This window comes from Delphinus delphis, chromosome 8 (assembly GCF_949987515.2).
Source record: "Delphinus delphis chromosome 8, mDelDel1.2, whole genome shotgun sequence".
Classification (NCBI taxonomy): Eukaryota; Metazoa; Chordata; class Mammalia; order Artiodactyla; family Delphinidae; genus Delphinus; species Delphinus delphis.
This window is the reverse complement of record NC_082690.1, coordinates 69,556,516-69,584,167: the sequence shown is the minus strand read 5'-3', so window position 1 is coordinate 69,584,167 and position 27,652 is coordinate 69,556,516. Positions and strand designations below refer to the sequence as shown.

Sequence of the window (27,652 nt, the reverse complement as noted above, 5' to 3'; positions counted from 1 at the left end):
CCTGCTAAAACAATAACTAAAAATAAGATTGAAAAATAACCTGAAACATCAAAGAACATCTAGAGTAATACTGTCTCCAACCACGTCTCTCAATCTAAAATATTAAAACCATTTATGCCCTTTATCTCTTATACAATTGTACGTTTAAAAAATTCATAAAAGAATGAAAAAGTAGATGCAGTAACAAAGAGAATGTAGTGGATAACTGCCCATTCTTGGCCACCCAACATCTGAACTCCTTTTCTACATTTGAGAAATTCTCTACCTGATGAATGTTGATGGTCTGCAGAGCTCACTTCCCACTACACCTCCTGAAAACGCCAGGCATTCACTTCCCAATCACTCCTGGAGTTATGGCACTAGCATATATCCTTAGATCAACTACTCAGAAACACCCATCAGGGCTTTAAATTGAAGGATAATGATGCAATAGAGGGAGAATCCATTCTGGAGACAGGTAGAAACTGATGACAGCAACATCAAGGTTCTGAGGTAGCAGTGTCAGAGGTAACAGGTGGCATTTGTGGGCTAGGATAATCAAGGTGCAAGTAAGTATTCATTGTTGGTGGCAGCCATGCATATATTCACCGGATGAATGTTGTGCTGTGATTTTTGGATGTGGTCTTGTCTGCTGCCTTAACTTCTCTTATTTTTGTCCTTTTTTTGAGACTAGTTTTCCAGCTTTCCCAGTGATTCTTTGAGATTCTCAATATTCTTTAAAAATTTTTTTTCAGTTCTTAAAACAGCCAAAGTTGATTTCTATTATTTGTAACTAAGAACTCTAACTTATATACCCTTAATTCATAATTTATTCATTCTAGTCATGCATTATGTTTTTGTTACAAAGTGTTTGAATACTCCATTAAATGCAAAACAAAATTTAGGATTATGATTTTTATACTCAAATTTGTTTCATAGTACTTGTATAATAGAGATTAATTATATTTTATATAATGAGTATAGTCCTGAAAGTTAGACAATCAATCTCTGAATATCCATCATACTTATCACACAGTAGTTAGGTCTTACGTATGTTTCAGTAAAATTTTTTGCTTGCAAATTAAAATATAAAAAATTATAAAATCTTGGTATTTTATTATGTAGTAGTTAATTTCTGCAACCAAGATGGAATAACATAGGTAAGTAGGCAGAGGTGGCAGTGAGAAATATGATTTATTTTTACTAAAGCAAATCCATCATTATATAAATTTGAGAAACTACAACTAGCCAAGTTCCACCCAGACTAGAACTTTATTGCTTTTGGTCAGAGGTCACTGGGGAAATAAGCACAATGTGATCTTTGAAATGTTATAAACTACAAAAAAGTAATAAACATAAAAGTCAGTATATTCAAATTAATTTCAAAGAGAGTCATCAAATTAACACATGACTATCATTTTATTTAAAATTTCTAAAACAACTGAGCTATAACTCTGATCAATAAAAGGACTGAGATGCTTTCTTATTTATCCACAACAGTCAATAATGCATTTGCTGTTGGCATTCTAAGGTAAATGCTAAAGAAAATGTCTCCAAGAAACATCTGATCATGCCCTTATCTGAAACTATGTTGGAAGTAATAGGGAAGGTTGTCTAACTCAGGGGCTCCTACAGAAGATAAATGAACTGGGTGGAGATAAAGATGAGATTGTTCAGGAGTATCTTCAATGTGGCAGTGAGCATGGTCTGGAACTACACTGCTATAAAAGTGTCTGGGCTTTGGAAAAATATCAGTGACAATGTATATTTGAGAGACCTACTTTAATTACTTTTAATTATTCTATAGCACTCTGATAGATGAGGCAGTTATGCAACTCAGTATTTATAAATGAAAAGATCTGCAGGCATATATAGAAGTAGTGTATTATTTTGATGTTTATGATAGCTACATGAATAAAAATTTAAGTATCATAGAAATTCTGCTATTACATAAAGTAATTTTCTGCTTAACAAGGTCAAATAACAACTCCATGCAGCAAGAGTACAGACTGGGTTTGAGTGTCAAATAGCTCTAGATTTTAATTCTGGTTCTATCTGTTTGATGAAGATCAAGATAACCTGTGCAACATCAGTTTCCTCATCTGTAAAAGGGAAATGATTAATACTTACATTGCAAGTGTTCCGTGAGAATTAAATGAGATAATATAAGTAAAAGCCCTATCACTGAGTTACCAAGAATATAATAGGTGCTCAAAAAAATGTTACTTCCTCTTTCTTTTCTCTGATCCTCCCAGCTCCTCTCCATTGCCTCTGGCATTCTTTATAATGTTAGCATGAAAAGAACTGACTAAATCTAGGTTCTTACAGTTGTTATTCACAATTGTAGCAGTAAAAATATTTTCATTAAGTTTTTTTTTTAATATTTATTTTCTTTATTTTTTTGGCTGCGTCGGGTCTTTGTTGCAGCGCGTGAGCTTCTCTCCAGTTGCTCGGCGCGCAGGAGTCTCTCTAGTTGTGGCAAGCGGGTTTTCTCTCTGTAGTTTGTGGCACGCAGACACTCTCACTGAGGTTTGCGAGCTCAGAAATTGTCACGTGCGGGCTTAGTTGCCTCGCAGCATGGGATCTTAGTTCCCCGACCATGGATCGAACCCGCATCCTCTGCACCGGAAGGCAGATTCTTTACCACTGGACCACGAGGAAAGTCCTCCTCATTAAGTTTTAAATGTGACTTTCATAAAAGCATAAAAACATATTTAAATTATAAGAAACAACTTCATAACTTTTATCAGCCACATTTGGTTTGGCCAATAATGTGAAATGAACAAACTTACTTAAATTCATAATTAAAAAAATTTAAATTCAAATCCTAAAATAACTTCAAAACTTAAATTCCTAAAAACTCTTTTGTCACTTAAGCATATGACTAATTACCTTATAAAACCTACTCATATATTATAAACTATAGTAAGCACGTTGATAAGACCTTTCTGTGTTAGATAGATGAAAGAAACTTGAAGAACTATCACATAAACAGTTCGAACATTCCTTTTCAATGATGCCTATGGGTATGCTCTTTATCACTGTCAAAATGGAATGTCATGAATCCAAAAGAGTATATTTAAGAAGTGTGCACTTGATAATGGCTACTCTGACATTCTGGAAATTGTAAGCCTTGTACGGTTAATTAAATTACTCATGGAATACATAGTACATATTGATATAAGCACAAATAAATTTAAAGTTCATAGCTAATAGCTAATGAAAAATATTTTCATTAAGTTTTTTTTTAATATTTATTTTCTTTTGACCTAATAGAGGTACGTCAAAAAAGATACTGGGAAAAAAATGCGATTTAGGAAACAGGTCTATCTGATTAGTAAATTTTATCCCAGACATTATTTAATTAAATGTCTCATTTAACTCTGAAACCTGATTATTGTAAGAATAATGGAATTACCAACAACCCAGTCCAAAACATATATTCATATTATAGATATAAAAGGAGAGGAGAAGAATTCTTGACTTTACCAAAACGTTTAACCAAAGGCATATTTGTTTAACACAACTTGAAGATGAGACACTTGCTTTGTTAATGTAGAGACAGATTAGTGTAGTGCCTAAGAGCAGAAGCTCTCCAACAATACTGATGGCCACTTACTAACTGCATAATCTTGAGGAAATTAGTTCAAACTCTCTGTACCTCATATCCCTGGATCCTCTGTCAAGAATAAAAATAGCACCTGTTTCCCAGGGTTGTTTTGAAATATTAACTCAATAAATACACGTAAATCTCTTCAAAAGGTCCCATGTACACAGTAAATGTCAATATACATTAGCATCATATTACAATTACTACTACTATTGTTGACACTTGAAAGTATCTATGATGGTTATACAATGCAATAAAATCATCAAGCAAAGCAAACAACTGAAAAAGCTTAATTTACTAGCGAGTTATCACTTAAACAGAAAGCATTTACCAAGGACTCTAATGGAATGGAGGAAGAAAAAGCACCTTGGTAAACAGAAGGTTTGGGGAGGAAGCTAGGATTTACCACCTTGAAAAAAGGCATTATAAACAAATCCTCCAGTTAACTGATGACAGCTCAACCTCAATATAAGATAAGAGGAGATAACCAAGATGGATGGACCCCAAATTCAGGAAATTCTGGGGACTGCTTAAGCCCTCCCTTGGTTTCATTTCCTTCCTTCAGTAATCTCCCAATCCTCTGTTCCCCTTACCAGCAAAACTTCTCAAAAGAGTTCTACTTGGCTCTTTCTACTTCTCAATCTTCATTCCTTCTTCTATTAAGATCTGATTTCTGTCCCAACCGTCCCACTGAAATAACTCCTGAAGGCCATAAAACAACCTTCAACTTGCCAAATCCAATGGTTAATTCACAAACCTCATCTTGGTCAACCTCTCAGGGACATTCAACACAGCTGTATCCTTAGAACATTTCCTGTCTTTGTTTCAGTGATGTATCTCTTCTGGTATTCCCCCTAATTTCCTGGGTCCTTCTATCCTGCTTTATAAATGGAAAAGTAGCCCGAGGCTTAAATCTGGGTCCCCTTTTCTGCTATGGCTACATATTGTCTCTTGATAATCTCCTATGGTTTTAAAAACCATCTATATGCTACTGACTCCTAAATTTACATTTCAGACTGAACTTTCCCCTGAGCTCTAGACTTATATATTCATTCATTCAACAAATCATTAATGAATACACACATTATGCACCAGGCATTATTCTAGGTTACTGGGATACAGAGATAAATAAGACAAAGTCTTTGAATTTTAGATAGGGAGAAAGATAATAAACAAATGTTGAGGGGGGTAAGTGGAATGAAGAAAAAGAAAATGTGTTACGGAATATAGAATGATAGGCAGGCATGGAGAGATGGTAAGAAAAAAACCTCTCTTACACGGTCACACCTGAACAGAAGTTGATATGAAGTGAGAGAACAAGCTCTGTGGAAATATGTAGGAAGAGCAAGTTCAACAGAAGAAACAGCAAATGTAAATACCCTCAACTCAGGAATGATGTTGACACCCTGAAGGAACAGCAAAGAGTCCTGGACAGTGTAGCTGAAACAGAGTGAAACGCATTTGAATATGAAGTCAGAAAAGTAGAAAGAGATCAGATCTAATTGAGCATTATAGCCATGGTAAAGTTTTTAGACTTTATAGGAAAAAAGCTGGAGCATTTAATCAAGGAAGCGACATTGTAAGATATTCATTTTTAAAAGATCACTCTGGCTGCAGTGTGAAAGACGGATTACATGGGCCACGATTAGAAGGTGGGAGGCCAGAGAAGAGGTTACTGTAAGAGTCTAGGTAAGCAGAAATGGTGACTTGCACCAAAGAGATCGTACCAGTAATCAAAGTAATCAGATTGGGCATATGTTTTAAAGACAGCTGTCAGCAGTTACTCTAAGGGACTGAATATGGGATATAAGACAAAAAGAAGGAATAAAGAACGACTGCCAAACTGGGTGAATGGCAGTGCTGTTTACTAGCATGCAGCAGGCACTGTTACCCACTTGGCTATCAGACACCTCAAAAGTAGCATGGTTAAAACAAAGTTACTTATTTTCATCAAAAACCTTGTTCCTCTTTTAGTCTTCCCCATCTCAGATGCTACCACATAATCCTTTTCTATTTCCTTCTAGCACTTGTCCCTATCTGAATAACTTAGTTTATTTACATATTGTCCACTATAGTGCAGGCTCTATAAGAGTAAAGACTTTGACTGTCTTGTCCACTGCTATATCCCTGGATCCTGTAACATTGCCTGATATACAGTAGGCACTCAAATATCTGTTGAATAGATGAGTAAATGAGTGAAAAAACCCTCCTATTGTCTCCTTTGTCACTTATTCTCTTCGGCTTGGCCAGTTAATATTGGTGCTCCCCAATTTCTAGACTCTCTTCTCACTAGCTCTCACAAGGCATTCTTACCCACCACTTCAATTTCCATCTACTTGCCCATGTTTTGAACATTTTTATCTCCAGTCCAGAGTTCTTTGAGACCTAACCTAATATATGCTTCTCAAGATTTCAACATGAATGACTCAAGGTATTTCAAATTCATCAAGAGCTAACTAGTGAGCTTTACCACCAAACCGGTCCCACTTCTGATGTTCCGTATCCTGATAAACAGCATCAACATGCATCCAGATAGGCAAGCCAGAAATATTTCAGTCGTCCATGATACCTTCTTCTCCCCCAACCCCTGGTAATCAATCTATTGCCAAGTCCTGTTGATTTTATCTTGTAACCATTTTTCAAATCTACTTCCCTTTCTGAAAAGACTTTTGCCATCAGGCTAGTCCATCTTATTTAGCTTGGTTATTGCAACAGCTTCCTAATAATCTCCCCGTAGCTACTCTGGTACCTCTATATTCTATTTGTCCATATTTGATCTTTTCAAAAAGAAAGCCCTGACATCTATTACATGAAACTTTTCAATAGCTTCTCATACCTCTTAGGGAGAATGAAAGGCCACCCTCCCAGGCCTGGCCAGTCCAGCCCGTGCATATATTTCTGGCCTAATCTCACACCACTCTTCTTTTTGGTTTCTGTGCTACAACGATATCAGCCTTCTTTTGGCTCCTTAAGCGTGCCATTACTCACCTTCAACAGGACAGGCTCTTCTTAAAGGACCTCACAGAACCCACCGTCACAGCACTTCCGTCAACTTGTAAATATGTGCTTATTATATCGATGTCTATTCCCTTCACAAGATTATAAATGCCGTGACAGCAGAGATTGTGTCTCACTTTCTTCATCACTACATCTCCAGCATCCATCAAAATTCAAGAATTCCTCAGGGGTTTCCCTGGTGGTGCAGTGGTTAAGAATCCGCCTGTCAATGCAGGGAACATGGGTTCGAGCCCTCGTCCGGGAAGATCCCACATGCCACGGAGCAACTAAGCCCATGCGCCACAACTACTGAGCCTGCGCTCTAGAGCCTGCGAGCCACAACCACTGAAGCCCGTGCGCCCTACAGCCTGTGTGCCTCAACTACTGAGCCCACATGCTGGAACTACTTCAAGGCTACGTGCTCTAGGGCCCATGTGCCATGACTACTGAGTCACATGCTGCAACTACTGAAGCCCATGCCTCTAGAGCCCATGCTCCGCAACAAGAGAAGCCGCTGCATGGGGCTTCCCTGGTAGCACAGTGGTTGAGAGTCCACCTGCTGATGCAGGGGACACGGGTTCGTGCCCTGGTCTGGGAAGATCCCACATGCCGCGGAGCGGCTGGGCCCATGAGCCATGGCCGCTGAGCCTGCGCGTCTGGAGCCTGTGCTCCGCAGTGGGAGAGGCCACAACAGTGAGAGGCCCGCATACCGCAAAAAAAAAAAAAAAAAAGAGAGAAGCCGCTGCAACGAGAAGCCCGCGCACAGCAACGAAGAGTAGCCCCCGCTCACCGCAACCAGAGAAAGCCCACGCAGCAACGAAAACCCAATGCAGCCAAATAAATAAATAAATAAATGAAATGGAAACAAAGGAAAAAAAGAATTCCTCAGATGCTTGGTAAATGCATTTCTGCATCTGAGAAGTTCTCTGATGGCAGTATAGTACACTGGCTAAACTGGAGTCAAAGAGATTTGGTGTTAAGTCCCGAATGCATCTGCTATATAACTTTAGGAAAGTTACTTAACCTCTTAAAGCCTGAAATACCTCGTTGGATTTTGTGAGGATCAAATGAGATAATGCACATAGTATGCTTAGCACAGTTTCTGACACAGAGAAGAAGTTCAATATATGTTAGCTATTATTAGCTATTTTTCATTCATTCAAATAGCCATTTAGGTTGGCTAGTTTAAGTACCTTATTTTTACCCTTTTTCTAACTATACCTTCAACTCAAGTAAATATAAATATATTTTCATAAATAATTTTTAACATTTAATATCCAATACCTGCATCCTAAAAAAAAGCATAGCATAATAAACATATAGTAAATACATAATATTAGTTATCTCCTCTGTGTAAAAAAGTTACACCCAAAATGAGCATCTTAAAACAAACACTTTTTATCTCAGAGCTGTGGGTAAATAATCTGAAAGTGGCCCAGCTGAGTGCGTCTGGCTCCAGTTCTCATGAGGCTCGAGTCAAGCTGTCAGCCGGGGCTGCAGCCATCTCAAGCCTCAACAGGGCTGAAGGATCTGCTCCTAAGCTCACTCACACAGTCGTTGGCAGACTTTAGGTCTTCAAAAATTTTTACTGAGGTCTGATGTTATAAACAGTAGATGAAAATGTCTCCCATCATTTATAAAATTGCTATGAAATGATGCCATCCATTACGCTATTCAACACCCTCTATAAAATTCAATAAATTTCTCTCTGTGTTTCATCTTACAGAAAAGTTTCTCTCTTGACCAAAAGGCATATGTCTTTTTACTATACGAAGGTGTTATTTTTTTATTGGATTTCTCTTTTTACTCTGACAGTTGGTACAGATAGATTTTTTGCCAGACTAATCTCCACCTAGACTTTTCTAGATTTTTCTCCCCCTCCTGCCCTTATTCTGCCGCCTTTTTTTTTTAAGGAATTTTATTTCTTTATTTAATTTGGTTGCACCAGGTCTTAGTTGCGGCTCTCTGGTTCCTTAGTTGTGGCATGCAAACTGTTAGTTGTGGCATGCATGTAGGATTTAGTTCCCTGACCAGGGATCAAACCCAGGCCCATTGCATTGGGAGCGTGGAGTCTTAACCACCACGCCACCAGGGAAGTCCCCTGCCTTCTTTTATTACATGGCTCTTTCCCTTCATCATTATTTTAATAATCCTATTATTAATATTGATATATCACTTCTGAACATTCACATACAGTATTTGGTATTAGGAAGAGTATAAGTAATCGATCAACTATTAACTAATTAGTAAGTTGACAATATCAAAATTTGTGTAACCACCAAAAACATATTTAAATAAATGTAAAATAATATTCTATTTTAAATTTGTGTTTACTTTACCATATGTGAGTGAAAATACTATCTGGTCATCCCTTCTCAACACCATAGAGCTAAAAAGAAGTCAAAACTGCTGAAACTCTGTAAGTGTGCTGTCCCATACAATAGCCACTAGCCATATGTAACAATTTAATCAAAATTAAATAAAACTTAAAGTTCCATTTCTCAACCACACTAGGCATATTTCAAGGGCTCAATAATAAACATGAATTTCAAAGCTATATAAATCTTTGCCTTTATATCCACAAATATAACTTAGATCCACAAATAGAGAAGCAAGCTTAAAATAGGGCCAAAGGAAGAATGTTATCATGTTCACTTTGCAACCTGCCAAGACCAATACAAATAGCAACACACACACACACACACACACACACACACACACACACACACACACACACACACTCTTAGACATTTATAGTCTCTCTGAATCTAACCATCCCCTCCCCTGGACTAGAACATGTCAAAGTAATGAAAAATGATCACAGGTTAGATTAACTAGGATGCTGAGAAAGTAGGCTTCCCCTTTAATCAAAACAAAACAACCTGCTACAGTCATTTAAAACAAGTTGCATACATACAACCACTACCACCATCCAGTACTAGCCAGGTTGTGGTAAAACTGGTGTTCTCCCACAACTCTTGAAATGCAAAACAGCAGTGGAAACACCCTGAAATCCAACTAAATTATAGTACTTGAGATTGTTCCCATCACATATGCTATTTCCTCTGCCTGTAGTGTTTTTCTTTACCATCTTTACCTAATAAAATCCTGCTATACAAGAGTTCAGAACTTAAAACACTTACAGTCCGCACAAGATATCTGATATACAATGCTTTGAGTAACAGATATTTGTATAAATATTTTAACTCTCTCTGAGAATGTAATTGGCCTAAAGCAAAGACTATTTCTTGTATTTTTTGTATTTATCATGGTGTCCTACATATAACTGGTAATCAAATTTTTTAAAATAAATACTAAATGAAATAAGTCTATGTGCCTGACAGTAAAGGATCTCAATATCATTCTTTCGTGCAACTTTATGAGACATATTAAAGGAATCATGGGATAATCTCTAGTATAATCAAGCAGTTCACTAAGACATTATATTATATTAAGGCATTATTTAAATATGACATTAGTAGGAGGACTTGTATTTAATACTCCTATGCAACCACTTGCAAAGAAAATTACTTAAGTCAATCCACAGGATTATGATCTACTTTTAAACACATCTCTTGCACACCCACATAAACCACTTTTCCTATCTTGGGTAAAATTTAAATACTAACACACACAAAGAAAAGAAAACAGAAGTACAAATGGTAGGAGTTTACACACTATTCTCTGGATACAGCTATCCTTAGACTTGGAAGACTGACTAAATTTTTTCTTGGCTTCTCAGCTTAAATCATTTCTACCACTCTGAGTATTCAGTGTGCAGCATGATTTTAAAGGAAATTCTTTCCTTCCCTAACATGTTCTCAAGTCTAATCAAATTGCAAACTTGCATGTAGCCATATTATGATCCTTGGCCCCTATTCAGAGTAACTATCCCTAATGAGAACACAAAGAGCATTTTTACCAGCTGTGAATGCTGTCACTGATTCATTACCCTTCTGGTTCTCTCACTTGCATTCTGGATCACCCTTTAAGCTTCAGACCAGTTAGGTCCTGCTCATTCTATCTGAGATCCTTAAGAAGCAAAAGCAGTGAAGATCCAACCCACGAAAAACTGCAAATGTAACTTCATCCATTTTGCCCATTATATCTTTAATCAGAGCTTCTAAATGTGACTGACAGTTTCTAATTAAAATTACACTGCAATTTTTCTTTGCACATCTGAATAGAAGTTTACTTTCAATACAGTATTCTCTGTACCATCACTGGAAAGAATCATATGACATGGAAAATAGCTTAAACTCAGGGATATTCCTTTAAAAATTCATCATTTGGGGCTTCCCTGGTGGCGCAGTGGTTGAGAGTCCGCCTGCCGATGCAGGGGACACGGGTTCGTGCCCCGGTCCGGGAAGATCCCACATGCCGTGGAGCGGCTGGGCCTGTGAGCCATGGCCGCTGAGCTTGTGCGTCCGGAGCCTGTGCTCCGCAACGGGAGAGGCCACAACAGTGAGAGGCCCACGTACCACAAAAAAAAAAAAAAAAAATTCATCATTTTTCTTTCTTTACCCAGACATTTATCCTCCATTTAATGGCCTGTTGAACACTAGTTTTTGAATATTCAGCATGGAAGCAATAAAGGCAGTTCTTTGAACAAGAAATATTCTTGGGGAAAATAATATCATTATCATACCCATCGGAAATCTGCATTGCAAGTGACAGCCAACTCAACCCACATTAAGCCAAAAGGGGCATTCATTGGCTTATAAAGCTGGGCAGGAAATTGGCATAGTTCTGAAAGAAAAACTGTAGAAAGAAGGGCCTCAAAAAAATGGAAGTAGGTCTCCTTCAGCTGGTTAGGGTGTGTGTGTGTGTGTATGTCACTCCCTAACCACCCTCCCCCCACACCCAACTCTTATCCCTGGTAGTTTCCCCTTGGCTTTATTATTTAAGCAGAACTTCTCCACATGGAATTGGAAGATGGCTGCCTAAAGCTTCATAGTCTAAATCTCACACTCGTAATAGTGTGTAAAGAGAGGTTCTGTTCCTCCAACACATGCATATCGATCTCTGGCTGGACAAGACTCTGATGGATTTTGGTCACATGCCCACTCAGACTTAGACCTACTATTGTATCAACGGGATTAACCTAGATCACCAGGATGAGTAATGTGCCCATCCCTTTGGTGGTTGGGTGGAAGAGTAGGGGGAGAATGGGTGGGCAAGACAGATTTCTAAAAGAAGAGGGATTGAGTAGAAGGGAATATTCTGAGAAACCAAAAACAACAGCTATTACAGTCAACCCAAAAAAATCAATCAACTATTCAGCACCACATCTGTGCCAGATGCCACACTAGACCTTTACATATACTACCTCGTGGAAGGCTCACAATAACATCATCAGAGTGGTATTATCATATCCATTCTCTAGATGAGGAAGCTAAGGTTCAGAAAGGTTAAGTAACATGCTAAAGTAAGTTGCAGAGGATTCAAAAGCAGGACTAACTCCAAGGCATATGTATACTCATTCACCTATTCTACAATGTTGCCCCAAATGTCTTCCAAACCAAAAACTGAAGGTGACTACTTTGCAACCTCTCACCAAGATAAATGGCTTAAGGGAGCTTGAACTATAAATGTAGAGTGTTATTTTACTTTTAGAGGGATTCCTCTGGGTCAGGCAAGATTAAAGATATTGTGAAACCATGAATAGGAATAATATAATTAAGGACATATATCCAAATAGTAAGGATATGAAAGTTAGCCAGGAAGGGAAAAAAAGGTATTTTACCACCATTATTTTTATGTACATCTAAGAACAAAAAATGCCCAATATGGGGAGTCTAATAGGAAACCCTATAATAAAGCTATGACAAAAGAATATAGAAAAAAAAAGAAAGTATATAGGAGAAAAAGAGAAACCTATTATACGAAAGGCAACAGCACAGAAACTTGTCTTCCTAACTTTGGCACTAGTGGCGGGGGGGGGGGGGGAGGCGGGGAACTCCCCTTCAAATCTGAACCGCCATCCAGAACTAACACAGAGTTGTAATCTGAATTCATGCTACTAGTGTGGTCCAAATTCTCAAGCACTAAATTTAATTTAAAATGGTCTCAGGTTGCTAGGGCCCCCATGCTATGGCAGAAGCAAACACAAATCTTTTATGGAAGAACTGACTTCAATCCACTCTGACACTGATTGTCAGGTGCCACTGATCGTAAGGCACACCCAGACTTCAGAGGTTTAAAATGTCGGCGGCGGGGTGGGGGGGAGTAGTGAATATTAAAATTAATGAGACAAGTATCCTCAGGAAGGAAAAGATTGGAAACCACTGCTCTACAGTGGTAGCATTTACATGGAAATTTACTCCCAAATTCACTTTCTCCAAGTTTGAATTCTCCTCTAGCCATTTCCTTCCAATTCTTCTATATCACCTCACCACCACTACTAACACACAAACTTTTGCACTTTCTTCAGAGTCCTAACATGTAGCCCACACTAATCTTTCCCAATTCAAGATTCTAAAAACATTTAGTTTGTAACCCAATATTTAACACCTGCTAATCATAGTAGCCACACTGTTCTGTATGAGAAACTCTCCAACAAAGAATTAGCATTTCTGGCAATGAGGTATAGCTAGATTTTGGAATTATTTCTCCCTACTTAATACATAATAAAATACCACTGATCGAAAATCTTTAGTTTTATAAACAGCTCTTAAAAGTCACTATTATTGGGCTTCCCTGGTGGCGCAGTGGTTGATAGTCTGCCTGCCGATGCAGGGGACACGGGTTTGTGTCCTGGTCCGGGAAGATCCCACATGCCGCGGAGCGGCTGGGCCCGTGAGCCATGGCCGCTGAGCCTGCGAATCCGGAGCCTGTGCTCCACAACGGGAGAGGCCACAACAGTGAGAGGCCCGCGTACCGCAAAAAAAAAAAAAAGTCACTGTTATTTAAAAAAATCTTTAATCCATTTTTTAAACATTTTATTTGAGCATAATTGCAAACTTACAGAAGAGTTGCAAAACAAGATTAGTGCATAGAAGTCCTGTCTGTCCTTTACCTGGACTAATCTACTGTTAATATTTTGTCCTGGGGACTTCCCTGGTGGTCCAGTGGTAAAGAATCCACCTTCCAATGCAGGGCATGTGGGTTCAATCCCTGGTCAGGGAACTAAGATCCCACACACCGCGGGGCAACTAAGCCCGTGCGCCACAACTACTAAGCTCACGCCTCAACAAGAGAACACGTGTGCTGCAAACTGCAGAAGCCCACACACTCTGGAGCCTGCACACCACAACTAGAGAGAAGCCTGCGTGCTGCAAGGAAGAGCCCATGTCCAGCAATGAAAGATCTCGCATGCCTCAACGAAGATCCTGCGTGCTGCAACTAAGACCCAACGCAGCCAAAAAATAATAAAAGAAAATTTAAAAATAAAAATAAATATTTAAAATATATTTTGTCCTACTTACCTTATCATATATATGCACCCTTACAAGCATACTCTATTTTTTCCTCTTGAACTTTTTGAGAGAAAATTGCTTATATCATACCCTCTTATCCCTAAATTCTTCAGTGTAAATTTATAAGAATAGGGATATTCTCTTACATAACCATACTACAGTAAACTTCAGAAAAATTAATGTTGCTAAATACTCGTATCAAATGTACTGTCCTGTTCCAATTTTGTCAATCGACCCAGTAATGTCCTGTAAGTTTTTATAGGATCCAATCTATAATCGGTATTACATTTAGTTACATCTCTTTACTCTCCTTTAATCTGGAACCTATCTAAAGCCTCTCTTTGCCTTTTATGACACTGACTTTTTATAGAATATAAACCTTTGTGGGGTTTTTTTGTTTTTTGGTTTTTTTTTGCGGTACGCGGGCCTCTCACTGTTGTGGCCTCTCCTGTTGCGGAGCACAGGCTCCAGACGCGCAGGCTCAGCGGCCATGGCTCACGGGCCCAGCCGCTCCGCGGCATGTGGGATCTTCCCGGACCGGGGCACAAACCCGTGTCCCCTGCATCGGCAGGCGGACTCTCAACCACTGCGCCACCAGGGAAGCCCTAAACCTTTGTTTTTAATAGTATGCTCCTCATTTTGGGGGTTTGTCTGATCTTTTCTCATAACTAGATTTAGGTTATTCATTCTTGGTTGAAATACTAACACTGCTTGGAGAATCACATCTGGAAACACACGATATCCATCTACCCCTTACTATTAATTTTGATCATCAATCAAGGTGTTGTCTGATTTATCCTCTGTATAGTTATTGTTTTTTTCCCTTGCAACTAATAAGCAATCTGCAAGGATACTCTTTAAAATCACTGAAATATCCTGTTCCTCATTAAAAGTTTCCCATGGATTTAGCATCCATTGATGATTCTTGCCTGATCCAATCTGCAAAATTTAAATCCATTTTAGTCATTCATTTGAAAACTATATTAACTATATTTAATGACAGAAAAAGTCCATGCTGAGAAGTCTAAAAATGTACTTATCGTTATTTGAATTACATGAACTTTAGCTTGCATATAATAACTAAATATTAAAATAAATATCATTTATTTTAACCACTTTAGATCATTCATGTCCTATATAAGTTTTCTAACAAGCATGCTGAGCTCTGTACTACCATCTTTGAGATTAAATGTAAAATTCAACTTTTGCCATGTATTTATAAAGATGTCACAAGATACCAAAAAAAAAAAAGAAAAAAAGAAAAGAAATGGTACTTTTACCATAACCAAAAATATTTCTGTTTATCAATAAAATTTACCTATCTACAGTCAACTGTTTTTGTGCATTAGCTAGAATATAAAAGGGAAATACTGGAACACAGTGAGGGGCATATAAATTGTTGCTACTATTTTGAAAGACAACTTGGCAACTGCTCTAAAACTTTTAAAGGCAATGCCTATGGATAAACTTATACACGATGCAAGTATACAAATTACAAGGAAACTGTTTATCAATAGAAGCCAGGTCAATAAATTACACTGTATTCAAACAATGGACTACCATGCAGCTGTTACAAAGAACAAGATGGGGGATTTACCAGGTGGTCCAGTGGTTAAGAATCCGCCTTCCAATGCAGGGGATGCAGGTTAGATCCCTCGTCAGGGAACTAAGATCCCACATGCTGCGGGGCATCTAAGCCCTTGCACCGCAACTACTGAGCCTGTGCCACAACTAGAGAGCCCATGAGCCACAACTACTGAGCCCACATGCTCTGGAGCCCGCATGCCACAACGAAATATTGCACATGCCTCAATGAAGATCCTGCATGCCGCAACTAAGACCCGAAGCAACCAAAAAAAAAAAAAAAAAAAAGATGGGTCTATAGATATCAATAATATGTACTAAGTGACGGTACACTTAGTTTTAGTTGCAGAACAGTATTGTAGATCCTATACATGTAAAAAGAGAAAGGAAAGGAAGATACACTATATATGTAAATTTATACACGCAAACATACCCTTACATATGCTTGCATAAACATCTAAAATTCTAGAAGGAAACACAAGAACCTGTTAGTAAAGTTTATCTCTGGGGAATAAGACTGCAGGGGTCAGGAACTTTTACTTTCCATTTTTCTTATTCTAATATTTAAATTGCTAACCATAAGCATGAATTGTTTGTAATTTTTTAAAATTTGTTACAATTTTCTCAATACCAGAGGTGAACTAGCGATCACAACTGAAAGTGAAATAAAAAGAATTATCACCTGCTAGAAAGAGCATAAAACTGTATTTTTTCATATTCTAATTCTAATCTCCAACCCAGAAGGAGAAATCATCAATTGTGCACATATACATAGTAGGCACTTAGCTAATGTTTTTCCATTATTATCTTTCTAGTAATTATCAGTGTCATAAAATTTCCAGATGGTTGACTAGAGCAAAGGATACTTGTGGCCTGTGGCCCTGAAACAGAAAGAGAAAAATCACCTATCAACAATGACAGAAGTTAAACTTACAAGGAAAAACTTAAATCAGTCTATCCCTTCATAAAATCCATGATATTCAAGTAAATTATCAAAGTGAGTAAAGCAAAGAGTGACTAATTCACTATTCCAGTGACTGAAAGATTAATTCTCAAAGTGCATTAATCCAAAATAGAAAACTACTAGCAAACTGCATAGTTGGTAATTCTATATAAATATGAGAGGTTCATATCTTGTAATAGCATTCACAAAACATGAACCAAAATTATTAGTATTCATATATGTGTCTGTATCAATCCCTATGTATATGCATATCCATATATATGAATATATTTATGTAGTTATACAATAAATACATATATAATAGGAGGAAAGGGTGCTATGTACAAGTTTTCTCCTCCACTGCTTTCAAAACAAATTTTTATACCTTGATATTTCACTAAAAAGAAGCCAGGAATCAGTCAGGCCTGATTTATCTCCAGAGCCTATGAAATTAATGATTATTTCTTTTATTATACTTCCAAATCTGCAATGAAAACCTCTGTGGATATTTTTTTGGTTTCCTAAAAGCCACATTGTTAACACCAACTGCATGTTTTCCATACTTCTCTTTGCTAGTGGCATCAAGGTTCACAGAGTCAGTAAGAAATGATTCCCAGGGCTAAATGTGAAATATAGATCCCTGCCTATCTTTACGCACCATCTCCTTTATCACTCTTCCACTCAATCGTTACCCTTTAGCAATACTCACCTTTTAAAGTATTCAAATATGCCAAGCTTATCAGGTCTAAGAAGCAGTTGCACTCCTATTCCCACTAACCAGAAATTCCATCCCCAGGTCTTCATGAGACTGTCTCCTCATCATTCAAGTCTCAGCTCAAATGTCATCTTCTTACAAAGGACTTCTATAACAATGCAATCTAAATTAGTCCTTCCAGGCACACTGTATCCCACCAGCCTGTTTTATTTTTTTCTCAGGACTTATCACACTTTCTGAAGCTATCTTGTTCTTTTATGTGTTGTTTTATCCAATCACTCTTCCCTAGTACCTTCCCCAACAATGATTTCTAAGTTTCATGACAGTAGTTTCATGACACCAAGAATCTTGACTGTCTTGTTCATTGTGATATCCCCAGCATCTGGTACACAGTACGTACACGATATGTATTTGCTAGACGATTGAATAAGGAAGAAATCAATATTGTCACTACATGCTGTCAGATGCTGAAGATATCATCTACTACAGCCTGCACCAAAATGCTAAAATATGTGTGTAGGAAAATTGTAATTATGTCTTTACAGCTATTTAAAAATCTATGAAACTGGCCAAAAACTCTGAAAATGAATGAATATTGCTCCTATCTAAATGATCATTACAAAACCTAATACATTGGCAATAAACACAATTTAAAAATTCAACCACATATATGATCTAAAATTTACAATACACTTCTTTTTGTTTATTTGTAAGTGTCATTACCAGCATTTTTCTTTTAAATACATTATATTGCTTAGTAACATGTATATTAAAATAGCCATAGTGAGGTATAGAAGTTGTTTTACTTTGGATACGATCATGATGATGATATGCAAACATTTGTTGAGAAGTTATTATGTGCCAGCACCTCAAATACATTAGCTCATCTAATCTTTACATCACCACTAGGAGTTGTGGTACTATTACCATTGCCATTTTACAAATGAGAAAATTGAGAAACAGAGGGCTTAATTTATCCAAGGTCACTTAGTAAATTACAAATTTCAATCTACGTTCTTAACTCAATAACAGATGCTAAGAAAATGTAATACTTTAAAAGATGTCAGTTTATTTAGCCTTTCAGTTTCAGGCACTGTACAATATAGTCTAATTAAAACTACAGTTTAGTTTTCCTTCATTGAACTCAATTTAAAAAAATCATTTACATTAAGTGTGAGCCTAGATCAATATACAAATTCAACTTGCACTGCCATCATCAAAAAACAGGAAAGGAAGAGGAGGGAGGGAGTGGGGGAGGAGAGAGAAAGAGGGAGGGAAGGAGGGAGGGAGATTATTGCTAGCAAGTATAATGCACCCTGTTTCCAGGGCAACTGTCAAAGTCCTAGAGTGCCTGATTCAGCACTTCTTCATCTGTTTACAATCACTCCAACACTCTGAAAACACGGTCATTGCATTCTATTTTGTGCAGCAGCGAATTCAACATATACAAAACAGTATTTAACCTTTTTTTTTGCTTTAATAGGCTCACATGAAAGATCTGAAATAGCTATTATCCATATATTTTTTAAACAGTATACAGTTTTTCACCTTATTACTATATAAATAATAAAAACATTCCCCGTATTATACAACAGAATGTAATTGTAACATACATCCATAACATCCATGCTATAGCAACATTCAATTAAAGGTTAAAATATTTTATTAGTAAATGAGCCAAGACCATACATATACTTTCTCCACAATAAATACTCCACATTCAACCATAAACACTGTAATTTAACCACTAACATGGATTTGAAGTCACAAAATAAAAACTAGAAGCTACAATTTCATTCCCAAAATTGTCTTTGCCTATTTTATTCTGCACTATGTAAAATAAAGCTACAATTCCCAGTTTGTTTATTTTTGTTTTATTTTGTTTTGGAAGAGGATGCCTATAGTAAAGACTCTACACATACGCACGCGTGCGCGCGCGCGCGCACACACACACACACACACACACACGGTTAAAAAGAGCAGTTACAAACCTTCTTGAAATGTAATTTTGATTTTAGAATTTTATTTTATTATAATACAAACTAAACTGTCAGTGTATACACATAATAGTAAAGTAATAAATAAAAACTTATGAAAAGGACACATAATTATATACTATGGTAATTGGACAAGAATATGAGATTGTCCAATCCAGTGTTACTTTTCTTAAAATCAAATTTATTGAAGTCAAATTTACTTACAGCCATTTAAAATGTTCAGTTTAATGATTTTTGACAAATATTGTACAACTGTGTATATATCCCCACAATTAAGATATAAATATTTCCATCACCAACAAAAGTTCCCTCAAACTCTTCTGTATTCAATTCCCCCTACCACTGGCCCTAGGTGGCAGGTCACTGATCTGCTTTGTATAAATTATTTTTCATTTTCTAGAATTGTATATAAACTGAATTATACAGTATTTACTCCTTTGTATATGGCTTCTTCGATTTAGTATAAGGTTTTGCTAATGTTCTGAGATTCACACATGTTGTGTGTATTCATAGTTCATTCCCTTTTATTAATGAGTAGTATTCCATTGTAGGGATATACCACAATTTGTTTACCCACTCACCTGTGATGAACATTTGGGTTGTTTCTAATTTACAACTTTTATGAACAAAAGTGCTACAAACATACGTGAACAAATTTTTCTGTGGATATATGTTTTTATTTCTCTTCATTAAATACTTAGGAGAGAACTCCAAGATCATACGCTAAATTGCCAAAACATTTTCCAAAGGAATGTACAATTTTACATTCCTAGCAGGAGTGTTCACATTTTTTGCCTAATTTTAATTTGATCATTTGTTTTCTTTTTATTGAGTTGTAAGAGATCTTTAAATATTCTAGATAGAAGTCATTTGTCAGATATATTTATTATAAATAGTTTTCCCATGCTAGTACTTACCTTTGCATTTTCTTACTGATAGCTTTCAAAGAAAAGTTTTTAATTGTAATGAAGTCCAGTTAATTTTTTTTCTTTTATGTTTTTTTTTCAGAATTTTCTTCTAGATGTTTTAAAGTTTTTTTTATTTTTAAATTTTGGTCTATAACCATTGTGTTGTGTATGGTGTGAGTAAGAGTCAGTGTTCATTTATTCCCCCACAGAGTAGCCAGTTGTTCTAGGACATTTGTTGAAAAGACTGTAACTTTCTCCTTTGATGTGCCTTGGCACCTTTGCTAAAAATCAACTGATCTTATGTGTGTGGGTCTATTTCTGGACACTCGATTCTATTCTATTGATCCATAATGTCTATCTTATTACTACTACATACTGTAATTAAATAAATCTTGAATCAGGTAGTCTGAACTATGTTCTTTTTTTTAATTGCTCTGATTATTTGTCTTTCCATGTAAAAAAAAAATTTTTTTTGGCCGCCACACAGCATGATGGATCTTAGTTCCCGCACCAGGGATCGAACCGTGCCCCCTGCAGTGGAAGCATGGAGTCTTAACCATTGGACCACCAGGGAAGTCCTGTAAATTAGATTCAATCTAATTTTGAATTAGATTGTCAGTAACTTTAAAAAAAAGAAAAAGACTGCTGAAATTTGTATTAGAATTTCACTGAAGTACAGATCAATTTGTAACTCAGTGTTTCTTAATCTCTATCTATACATTAGAATTACCTGGACACATCAAAAGATAACCCAAGCCTACCTAGACCCCCATCCCAAACCAATCAAATCAGTAGGTTCTAATATAGAGCCATGATTCAGAAATTCTTGTTTAATCTTTTGGAGGAAATGTTTCCATTAAAATTAAAGGTATCTGAGACTATAAGGAACTTTTTGTCATAAATATTGCTGGTGTCTAATTAAAAACTGGGATATCCATTTAAAAAATTAATTTCCATTTGTTAGACCTTCAGACCTAATATTTAGATAAGACCCAAGCCTCCTGGTCATGCCAAACTTAAAAAAGAAGAAATTTGGAAAATTTTCTAAAGATATTTGAGGAAGAAAAACCCAGGAGAAAAAAACCTGACAATCTAGAATTCTACATCTTGGTAAACTATCATTCAAAAGTGAGAGTTAAACAAAGAAACTTTCAGACACACAAAAAGAGCTTACACTAACTGAACCTAACTGAAAGATATTTCTGTGTTATAAAGAAAAATATTAAAACAGAAGGAAGGAGTGTGACACACACAAAAAATACAGCTAGCCCCAAATGGAGTAGTTCAAACAAGCATTTAAGGAACAACTAATCCTAATCTTGTAAAAACTGTTTCAGATAACAGAAAAAGATGTAACACTCACCAACTTTTTCATAAGTCTAGTGCTACCCTGATATCAAAACCAGATGAGAACAGATGTTACAAGAAAAGAACATTAAATGCCAAAATGTCTTATGCAAATAGACACAAAATTCTCAATAAAATATTACCAAACTAAACATAGCAAAGTAGAGGAGAAAAACCAATACAAATCTTAGCTGCCTTGATATCAATGAGTGTTGGCAAGTCTCCCAAAATTTAATCAAATAAAAGATCTTGGCATTGAAGGAAAAGAAAGAAGAAAAGGAAGGGAGGGAGGGAGGGAAAAGAAAAGACAAGACAAAACAATACATCACGGCCTAGCTGGGTTTACCACAGCACTACAAGAATTGCACGTATATTTTTCTTTATACTTTTCCGTATGTTTGAAACACTATATATCATAATTTTTCTTAAGCTCCAAAGGGGTGGTAATTTGCAGATCAAAAAAGATTGAAACCTAAATGCCTACAGTAAGGAAAAAGAATAGGAAGTCAATTTACTCACAGACCCCTCCAAAGATCTAGCACTTGAAGATAGCAATTGCCATAGAATGTTGGGGTAAGATTTCCCACTAAAATCTGGGGAGTTTGATTGAAAACCTACATATTTATACTGGTAAGACGCTGCCTCCACTGTGTTCAGTCAAGCAACTACTTCCCTTCAGACTGGCAGACCAGAATTTTGGTCTCTGGAGAAATTCTAGAGACTAGAGATCTAGAGAAATTCTGCATTTGGTATAGCAGGCACCTAGTAGAAAACAGAGGTGAGATAGCAGACTGACAGAGGCCAGAAGTAACAGGGAGTTAAGAACACCAGGAGAGGTCGTGCACGTGAGCTCCATAGGGCCAGGGAGGCACCAGCTGCCACGCAGGAAGGAGGTCAGGCTGCAGCTTGAGGGAGGCCCCGGCCCGCTGCGCCTGTGTCTGGCAGAGCTGGTGTGAGACAAAAGACAATCCTTCCCAGCCACCGGGATAATCAAGAGTTTTGGCCTGACCTTTGAGCACACACCGAAATAGCCAAACGAAAAGCACAGACCATGGCACTAAAACGGATTAATAAAGAACTTGGTGATTTGGCCCGTGACCCTGCAGCACAATGTTTTGCAGGTCCAGTTGGGGATGATATGTTTCATTGGCAAGCTACAATTATGGGACCTAATGACAGCCCATATCAAGGCGGTGTATTCTTTTTGACAGTTCGTTTCCTACAGACTACCCCTTAAAACCACCTAAGGTTGCATTTACAACAAAATTTATCATCCAAATATTAACAGTATTGGCAGCATTTGTCTCGACATTCTAAGATCACAGTGGTCTCCTGCTTTAACTACTTCTAAATTTCTTTTATCCATTTGTTCACTGCTATGTGATCCAAACCCAGATGACCCCCTAGTGCCAGAGACTGCACGGATCTATAAAACAGAGATAAGTACAACAGAATAACTCAGGAATGGACTCAGAAGTATGCCATGTGATGCTAGCTGAAAGTCAGAATAACCTGCATTATAGCTGGAATAAACTTTAAATTACTATTCCTTTTTTGATTTTCTTATCCAGCTGCTCCCCTATCAGACCTCGTCTTTTTTATCTTTTGTTTACCTCCCTCCATTCATTCACATGCTCATCTGAGAAGACTTAAGTTCTTCCAGCTTTGGACAATAACTGCTTTTAGAAACTGTAAAGTAGTTACAGGAGAACAGTTGCCCAAGATTCAGAATTTTTTAAAAAAAATGGAGCATGTGTATTATGTGACCAATGTCTTCACTCTAACTTGGGTATGGGATTAAAACCATTCCTCACTGCTCTAACACGCTGAAGAATCATCTGAGGGGGAGGGGGATGGATGCTGAGTTATCACATCAAAGGAAGCAGCATTATTCTAGCAGCATCCATTCTTGGGTAAGCCTTCCACTGTTAGAGATTTGAGGTTACATGATATACTTTATGCTCATAACTGATGTGGCTGGAGAACTGGTATTGAATTTATAGCATCAGCAGAACAGAAAATGTGATGTATTTTATGCATGTCCATAAAGGAATGACCTGTTCTTGTTCTACACAGAATGGAAATTGGAAGTCAAACACCCTTTGTATTCCCAAATAGGGTCTCAAACATTTTGTAATTTTCATTTAAATCGTTAGGAGGCTTGGAGCTATTAGTTAATCTATCTTCCAATACATTATTTAATATAGCACTGAATAAACGATGCAAGTTGTCAATGGATAAGTGATCAACTAATAGTTCTGCTAGTAATTGATTTATTTTTCTTCAAAAAAGTTGCATAAACCAATGAGTTAGCTGCCTGGATTAATCAGTATGGGAAACAATCTTTTGTAAATGCAAAGCTGTTTTTTGTATATACTGTTGGGATTTGCTTCATTGTTTGACATCAAATGATGATGTAAAGTTCTAGAGAGTGAATATTTTGCCATGTTCGGTTAAAAGTTTGCAGTCTGTTACAGGTTGACACGTTGATTGACCTGATATGCAGAATTAATAAGCTATTCAGATAGTGTAGCTTTGTAGGCTGCACATGATACTGGCAGCCCAGGAGTTCATAGAGGGACTTGGGACCCAGCAGTTCTGAAACGTGTATATGGAGTTGAAGAAATTTATTTTCCAGGTACAACCCCCACCTAACTAAATTTTTTCTTTACCTTGTACACTTGACAGCTGAAAAAAACCATAACATGGGAGTAATAATGGGTCAAAATTTACAAAATAAAGTACTGTTTTGGTGTGGAAAAAAAAAAAAGTGCCAGAAGCAACTTTTAACCAATAAGGGACAGATGTTGGTAGATAAAGTGCCCAGCCTCCCTGCACCTCAGTGAGACAATTCTGTGGTATCATGGTCTAAACCAGCATGGAAATGTTCAATATTTGCACTGTCCTATATGGCAGCCACTAGCTGCAAGTAGCTATTGAGCACTTGAGTTGTGGTTAGTGTGAGCAAAAACTGAATTTTAAATTTTATTTAATTTAAGTAATTTAAATTTAAATAACAGTACATGGCTAGTGGTTAGTACTGGACAGCATAGAGTCTCTCTGAGAGTCTCCAGTAATATTGAATCCCAGCTGCCCACAGTAGTAATCCACTCAGTCAATATACTCTTTACTAGTTTTCCTCTTGTACTGTCTCACTTCCCCATTCTCTGATTATAATTCCTAGAATCATCTCCCTATCTTAGAGTCTGCTTTTGAGAGAACGAAGACTCTTAAGGATCTGATGAAAGCTTGCAATTGAAAGGCAAAGACTAAAATGAGCCACAAGAAATTAGGAAATGGCAGGAAAAAGAAACAGAAGAAAACACGGATAAAATGTTATTAATAATCTCAAAGAGATAAGAGTAGATATTGCATCCATGAAACAAAAACATAATATTGAAATGGGAACCAGAGAACAAGAAAGCTCTTGGAGAAATTAAAACTACGATAACAAAAATTTTGTAAGTCAGTAGAAGGATGAGAAGATGAAGTGAAGGACAACAAGGAAAATAAAACAAAAATCCTAAGAGATGGACTTGGGGAGAAAAAAAAAATTTTTTTAATTAAGCAATTAATCCAAGAGATACACTGTCAAAATAGGAGATACAATGGCCAGTTAATAGTAAGTCCAGAAAGAAAGAATTGAAAAGAGGAAAAAAAGAGAAATTATTAAAAACCACAGGAAATTTTCCCCAAACTAAAAGACATGAATCTCCTAAATTAAAAAAAAAAATCAAATATCAGCACATGATTGAAAAAAGACATATACCAAGGCACAACATCACAAAATTTGTGAACACCAGGATAAAGAAAATCCTAAAAACTTCCAGAGAGAAATCAGATTAGCTTCAGACATTTTAATAGTGACACTGGATGCTTTTTTTTTTTAAAGTAGACTTAGTTCAACAGTAAACAATATTTTTATAATCAAAAAATGTAAACACCAAAAATAGATTTTAAAATTGTGACATAGCTACAGTAAGAGAATGGAAGAAGAGTGAAAGGGAAGGACTCTAAGAGACCTAAATTCTCAATAACATACAAGAATCACTTAAGCCAAGAAACTGGCAGAAGAGGCATATTATTTTAAATTATGTAAATACCACAAGAAACAATGAAAAGAATTCGGAGTGATTATATCTGAGGACCAGGACTGGAGAGTAGGGAAGAACTAGAAAGGAGACTGCAATTTTTCATTTTAATCTTTTAGTGCTGTTTGATTTTTTATGTGTATGTATTACTTTGAAGGAAATAAAAATGTATTACAAAAGCGGAACAGAAATTTTATGTTAAAATTGTTCAAACTCTTGAAACTATTTTTGAATATCAGTTGTAAAGAGATGGTGTAAGTAATTGGAATCCAAAGATAATTGCAACACAGATAATATCTACTATTCATTTTAGACATCTCATTCAATGAAACTTCAGAAAGTGCTAACAGGAAATATAGTTAAACCTATTTATTTGTGCCGATGGCAGAGAGCTAGAATATGAATAAATCCATTTATTTTTGCCATTAAAATACACACATATAATTTGTCGGGAAGATTAAGCCCTGTATGTGGGGAAGACTAAGCTCTATATGTTTTAGAAAGTTAATATTAAAATTGGATACTATCACTTGAGCACAAATCAATGAGCTAGATAGTCACAGAAATGTTATGCACATAATAGGCACTTAGATTTGTTAACTAAATGACCAAAGGAGATACTCCAAACAGGGCTCCTAAAAACACAAGGAAAAGCCAGTACAAATATAAAATTTACCATAGATAATATGCAAGTAGTAACTGATAACTTAGTATATATTGAATCACTTTTAGTTTCAGTTTCATCTCTTTTCTCTTCCAGCTAACCTTTTGCCTGTCACTGTGTCAGGTTCCCATAAAATGACTGAGCCATGATAAAAGACAGAGAAGGAAATAATGACATCAGAACATTTATGATAGGAGAATAAATTCACTAGTCAGGAGAACTTGCCAGCAACAATATCACTTGAACATTACAAGTGAGAACACAGTAAGGTTAAAAGAGAAAACTTCATTTGGAAAGAAAACTTCATCTGGAATATTAGTAATTTTTCTTTTTATTAAACAAATATTTTAAGAAATAATACCCTAAAAATTTTTCCTAAAAATGGGAAAAACTGACAAGCCTGTGCTATGAAAGTTTTTAAAGCACTGTACTATGATATTAATCTTAGGCAAAAGATTACAGTTGTCAGTTCATAAGTAATTCAACATTAAAACATTCCTTTCTAAATACTTATTTTTGACAGTTTACCTTGATAATTTAAAATATATTTCCTGTTTCACAAAATTATTACAATAAAATCAATCAACTTCCTATTTTTCTATCAAATTTTTAATACAACTTCTAAGAGCAAGTGTTCCCAATAATATATAGAACCTCCAAACTTAAACTTTTATTATTCAGCATAAATAATTAACTATGAAGTCTATTTATGCCTAGCTTTATATAAAAACCAAAATGAAATCCTTAATTTCACACTAATAATTAATCTTACTAAATATTAGAGTCCACATATTAACCAATTAGACCTATAGCATGGCAAGAGAATAAGATCTACTATCACCAGCAGAACTAAAAAGGGCCAATACTTTAACTCCAATTTTTAAGGTGACCAAGGCTAAAAATAATATATATTCCTTTTTTTTTTCCCAATGATTGTGACCACTGAGAGCAATGGTTGTGTTGCTTTCATTTGTGTACCTAGGAGCACCTGGCATAATACGTAATGCCCTCCATCAAATTTTATTGCATGAAAGACTGAATAAATTGTTTTTCTCAATAATATCTATTCCTTTAAATTAAATTTGTGTCTCCATTGTTGGAGGCACCCATAATTAACAAAGGATTTTAGAAAGCAATAAATACTATATTTGTCAGCAAAATAATCCCATTAAGATATCAATATCACAAGTACTAAAAGGATTAAATGATCTCTTAGAAAAGTTTTCAGCTCTAAAATCCCGAGGTTTTACTAACACAGAACATTTTTCTCCTAAAAAGAATTACCTTCTCTCATATTATTCTTTTATAGGCTTCACTAAATAACGCTTTATGCTTTAAAAATGAGAAGCTGTTTCAAACGAAGCCAGACTTTCTAATTAAGTTAACTGGAAACAAGAAA

General features: G+C 36.3%; 1 protein-coding gene and 1 pseudogene across 1 annotated transcript in view; one reads left to right on the top strand and one right to left on the bottom strand.

Annotated features, from left to right (window-relative positions):
* PDE3B (phosphodiesterase 3B) overlaps window positions 1–27,652 on the bottom strand; it is a 183,510-nt gene that overhangs the window by 123,073 nt on the left and 32,785 nt on the right. The window lies entirely within an intron of this gene.
* LOC132429796 (ubiquitin-conjugating enzyme E2 D3 pseudogene) lies at window positions 20,220–25,090 on the top strand (annotated as a pseudogene).